At 35.2% G+C, this 6,170-nt stretch overlaps 1 pseudogene; it reads left to right on the forward strand.

Moving 5' to 3' along the window:
* Nucleotides 1–4,477: 4,477 nt before the first annotated feature.
* LOC125352733 lies at nt 4,478–5,492 on the forward strand (annotated as a pseudogene).
* The last annotated feature ends 678 nt before the right edge of the window (nt 5,493–6,170 follow it).

Below are 6,170 nucleotides of genomic sequence, written 5' to 3' on the forward strand. Positions count from 1 at the left end.
ATTCTCTTAGATGGTAGCCTTCAACTTGGCACAAACATTTCATATTTGAAAATCATGTGAAGTAAAGCCAAATGGTTACATATTCATTGGTGCAATTCTGGAGAACTCCAGAATGCTGTACTAAACCTGACTTGAGATTGGTTAATTAATCTAATGTATATGAATTATTTATTTATCCAGAGCTCTTTATTCACATGATTGCCTTCTTTCTCTATGGCCTCCCCTGAGAGCAAGGCCTCCTCTTTCTCTCTCACAGAGCATTCTTCAAGTCTTCTAATAGTTGCTTGGGATTTGCAAAAGCCTTACCCTTCAGGTGAGATGAAATATGTAGTATTCATAGTTGTGCACAGAGTCAGGATGAATAAGGCAGCTCAGAAATTTCATGAAGGGCTAAATGGGAAGGCAAGCCCTTAAGAAACTTGTGAGATGCACATGCAAAGTAAAAGGGAGGGACAGAGGCTGACAGCTCTATTAGAAAAGTTGTTTTATACATCAGAGTTTTGCTAGCTCAGAGGGACAAAATTTTCTGTTAATATGAAAAATGATAGCCTGTACTATCAAATGCTTCATGTCCTTGTACCTTTCATTTTCCAATGTAGTTCTATGTTACAGAAGCTGCCACTGTGACATATATAAGTATGTGCTGTGTAGTATATGTGTTTTCTGTCAAAGCTCTCTTCACTTTACAGCATTTTCCCTTCCTTTCACGTAAGTCATATGAAGAAATTGCACATCAAATGATGCTCTCAGAGTTACTTGTGGTTGAATTTTAATTATTAGTATGATACTTTCTGAAAGTTTTATGACACTCACAAGTTCTTATGAGATGACAGTAAAATGACTCCCAAAGCAGAAAATTGATAAAATGATCAAAATTATAAAACATTTTGACTTGTAAGAGAAATGGAATTCCATTACCAGCCAGGATGTGTTGGTTAGCTTAGATTAAACAGATGGAAGTAGGGGAGCTTCACTGGAGGTAACTTAAAATCTATGCTGTTCTCTGGTTATCATAGAACCAAGTATATATAACTATATTATGGGTTTCTCCTGGGCACACAGCTTACATTATATGCTTGTATCTACGGTTTACATCTGCATGCTAGCATCTGTAGATACAATATATGACTTTTGTTATTAAATCATTCTGCAGTAACGTTGAGGGTCATGCATTAGCATTTAGTGTAGGAACATCACTCACTTTAGTAAAATATCTACAGTACTTTCACATGTTCATACTATTATCAAAAGCCAAAATTTTCATCAACCCATAAGTAAAAATATATATTGGAAGACCTCTTTTTGGAAGAGTATTGTTTATTATAAATGCAGCAAGTTTTAGAATAATATTGAAGGCTTTATTTTATCAAGTAATATTCTGAATACATTAAAATCATCTTTAGATTAAAAAAATTGTATCTCAAAATGTCCTCCATGAGTTCTTTACATTTCCCTCTTTGAAATGATGTAGAATTCCCTCTATTACAAAAATAGCAAGACTAAGGTTTTTCTTGTTTAGCTTGCATGTAAATACCAGGAACTCTAATTGAATAATTGGTGGCCTAAAGTAAAATTACAAAAGCTAACACAGTAAAACTTTATTCATATATCTATATCTGTCTATATAAATATTCTGTATTCTCAAAACTCATAGTTTATTTCAATTTTAACCATAATACTCATAGTCAGTAATTGGTATTGTCTTGAGTAGTCACGAAGTGTCTAAGTGCAGTTAGATAATTAAATAACATAAATTATGAAAATATATTTCAAATCATAGAATGCTTTCAAAAATGTAAAATATATGCTTTCTTTAAAACATCACAATTAGAGTTTGGATTCCTGTTATTTTGTATATTTTAGAGTTCAATAATCTCCTTGATGGCATTCCATAATTTTGCAAAAAATGTGATCATGTGCTGCTTTTAAAGAAAGTCTTTGCTAAGTGTTTAATTGTGCTTTACAGAAAAAGTAGATAGTATAAGTAAACAGTGAGATTTGATATGGTTATGCTGAATTCCAGATGACTGGAGACATATTTGACAGTGCAGGTGTCATGTTAATCTTACAGCATTTTGATTGTGTTTTAGGTTGATGGAACTAGGGAATCATTATCCAACTATCCACATGCAGGGAACAGCTGTCCAGTCAAAGTTATACAACTTATGATTACACTACCTTTATTTAACTTTGATGGTCTGAGGATAACAGGGATATTGTTTTCTTTTGTTTCTCCCAAATATTTCAATTGAGTGAAAACTGATCAACATATTTTTACAGTTGAAGTAAATGTTATCAATACAAACCTCATTGCAAAAACAATTCAATTCAATTAGGCCAATTCAATTAGTTGCAATTCAATTCATTGCAAACTGAAAAAATTTCTCTTCTTTTTGTATTCTTTTCATGTTTCTAACACAGGTAATTTTGTAATTGAAGGATTATTTACATATGAATTTGAGAGTAGCTGTGTCACCTCTTAGGATACCAGCAAGGGTATATTGAGACAGTAATAGATAATAATTTGAGCTATAGGTGAGAATTTGTGTCTAATAAGGAAATAGTGACTAGATGAATGGGTTGGTGGATGAGTAACTAGTAAATAGAAGAGAGAAAGATGAGTATCTAGATAAAGAAGTATGGATGTATCCTGTGTATTCTATTCTGGATGAAGCCGAGTGCAATCAATATGGTTACAAGAAATCCTAGGTCAATTTGAAGAAACCCAAAATGTTTCTAGAATATCTCCCTAACTTCTTACCTAGTGTCAAACCCTGCCAAGAATTCATTCTTTTCAGTAATGTTCCTGACTCAGAATGATCATGGTCCTTAGGGCAGGATGGTAAAAACCAGGAAAAACAAAACCAAACAAACAGTCATGGAAGAGACACTGAAACTATAACTCTACAGAAAATAAATAATAACATCGATACTACTACACTGCTGTATTTACTTATTTATTATTTATTTCATATAACAAAATGTTACAGCAACAGGATTTGATATACATAACCATAAAGAAATGACCATTTCCAACACTATCATAGTTACTTTATTTCTCTTAGCAAACCTTTAGGATATATTACAGTATTGGGTACTGTGCCTCTACTGTAGTGTAAGAATGTGTCCATGACTAGCATCATTACCCACATGGACGTGCAAGTAGTGACTGAGAGTCAATAAAGCCAGATCCCAACATGGGGGCCATATTTAGACTTCACTGGGACTTATTATATGCATCCCCCAAATTTGAAATTTGTTTTGGCCCACTCTTCAAAATCTTGAACTAACTTAAAGTTGCCTTGAAACTTTTAAAGTCAGAGAAAAACCTAATGAAGGATGTGGATATAGTTAAGTAATACATTTTTTTTCATGAAACATTATTTGATATTGAATAATCAGCAAAAGAAAAATACATAATGCTTTCAACTCCTTATTTTTGGTTGCAATAATTTTTTCTTTCCATGGTAATCTAAGGTTAATGTCAATCTAGGGTTTCAATTTTCAAGTAATATATTATCTTTGTAAAAGCTCCAATGAGAACTGAATTCCTAGCCAATAAAAATGAGAATTCTCACTGTTCCTCTCCATCCTTCACAAACTTTTCCAAACTTTTCTCCATAGCTAACAACTGTGAAAAGGTGGCTGAGGATACTCCCATATATATATATACATATATACATATGTATATATATATATGGGATATATAGCACAATATAATCTTTTGGGCTGTATTATTTTGAAATATGTATTGCATATATATGGTATATATAGGACAATATAATCTTTTGGGCTGTATTATTTTGAAATATATATTGCATATATATGGGATATATAGGACAATGTAATCTTTTGGGCTGTATTATTTTGAAATATGTATTGCATATTATTTATATATAATATTGTAATGGTATTATATATAATCGTTTATTTTTTTATTTATTTATACATTGCCTAGAATGTGTCAGTGATAATAAGGGTGTCTGATAGAAGGGCTACCAGTAAACAAAGTTTTTTTTTTTTAAATATACATATGCAAGCATCTCTATCAGACTGATTCCTAGGAGAAAATTTGCTGCATCAAAACTAAAGGTCATTTTGAAGTTTGATTGTTGCTAGTGAATTGCATTAAGAAAAGTCTTAAAAAGAAGGTTAAAAAGGTTTATTTGTATGATGTGACTTGATTTCTGTGCTGTTTTGCAATTTGGATGTATTGAAAAAGAGAAGATGCTAAGTCCGGATTATTGTGTTTGTAACTCTGGTGTTTGTAATTCTTGCATTAAGGAAAACCTCAATTGAATTCAGATGTTCTAGGCAGTGAGTCAGAGCGACTGCATGCGCAGGGACAGTAAAGACCAGGCAGAGAGAGGCGAAGGTGCGGCATCCGCATTTTCGCAGGCCAGGAAGGGAAACTGCATAGTGGAGGTCACCAGGAGCTGAGGAGTTCAGATCTTCTTAGTAAAACTGGTTCATCACCATGCTGGCTGCAAGGGTGGTGTGTCTCTGGACACTACCTTCCAGGGGTTTCCACCCAGCTTTCACCAAGGCCTCCCCCCTTGTGAAGAATTCCATCACAAAGAATCAGTGGCTCTTAACACCCAGCAGGGAATATACCACCAAGACAAGAGTTGGGATGCGCGGTGGGAAAACTGCCCAAGAACTCAAAGAAGTGGCATTGGAACCATCAATGGAAAAAGTATTTAAAATTGACCAGATGGGAAGGTGGTTTGTTGCTGGAGGGGTTGCTGTGGGTCTTCGCACGCTGTGTTACTATGGCTTGGGAATGTCTAATGAGACTGGAGCTATGGAAAAGGCTGTAATCTGGCCTCAGTAAGTGAAAGATAGGATAAGTTCTACCTACATGTACTTAGCAGGAAGTATTGGTGTAACAGCTTTGTCAGCTTGGGCAATAGTCAGATCTCCTGATTTTATGCTAAGAGGCTCTTGGGTGACAATTGGTGCAACTCTTGTAGCCGTGATTAGATTTGGAATGCTAGTTCAATCCATATTGTATCACCAGAACATGGGCGCAAAGCATCTTGCTTGGTTTCTTCATTCTGGTGTGATGGGTGCAGTGGTGGCTCCTCTGACTATACTTCTCATAAGAGCTGCATAGTACACCGCTGGCATTGTGGGAGGCCTCTCCACTGTGACCATGTGTGCTCCCAGCACGAAATTTTTGAACATAGACTCACCCCTGGGAGTGGCCTGGGTCTTGTGTTTGTGTCTTCACTGGGGTCCATGTTTTTGCCACCTAACTCTATGGCTGGTGATACTCTGTACTCAGGGCAATATATGGTGGATTCGTTCTTATCAGTATGTTCCTTCTGTATGACACTCAGAAAGTAATCATATGTGTAGAGGTAACACCAATGTATGAACAGAACAGATATGATCGAATCAATTAGTTGTTGGGAATCTACATGGATACAAAAAAAAAAAAAAGAAAGAAAAGTGGAGGTAGAAGTGGGGACATATTTTTCAATTTATGAACAAATTTGTCCTTCTTCCTTGAGCTCAGTCTCCCATAAAACTTTGTAAGGTACTATGGAATCTGACTCTTGACACTATTGAAAGTTTTGACATTTTGAAAATTATCTTTAAGTAGGTGTTCAATGGAATTTCCTCTCAAGGAAAGTTTCTGAATGTGCTGAGTCTCGGTCAGTGTTACCCCTTTGAATATTCTTATCCCACCCTTCCAATCTCCTTCCCTTGTTTGTCTTAATTTTATAGGATAGGTATGGAATTTTTGCCTTCATTTTCCTCCCTTTCTTATCTTCATTTGTCTACTCTCCTCTTCCTGACTCCACCCCAACCAAAAATGAAAAACCTGGAGAAAGAAGAGATGTTAAATGAAGTAAGCCAGGCCAACAGAGACAAAGGTTATGTGTTTTCTCTCATATGTGGAAGTTAGAATTTGTTCATAAATATATAATTAAATACTTTGGGAGGAAACCAAGTGTACAGAATTCATTAACTGAAATATGGTATATTAAAGGGAGAATTCAAATAGTGTAATTCTTTAGAAAGGCTAAACTAAAATTCAACAAAATGAACACCTTTTGTTTTCCCACAGGCATGGATATTGAAATCAGGGCTGGGCCATGGTCCCAGAGCTTTGTTGTGCAAGGGTAGTGCTCTACCACTTAAGCCCCAGCTCTACTTTAGGC

Source organism: Perognathus longimembris, chromosome 1, assembly GCF_023159225.1.
Source record: "Perognathus longimembris pacificus isolate PPM17 chromosome 1, ASM2315922v1, whole genome shotgun sequence".
Taxonomy (NCBI): domain Eukaryota; kingdom Metazoa; phylum Chordata; class Mammalia; order Rodentia; family Heteromyidae; genus Perognathus; species Perognathus longimembris.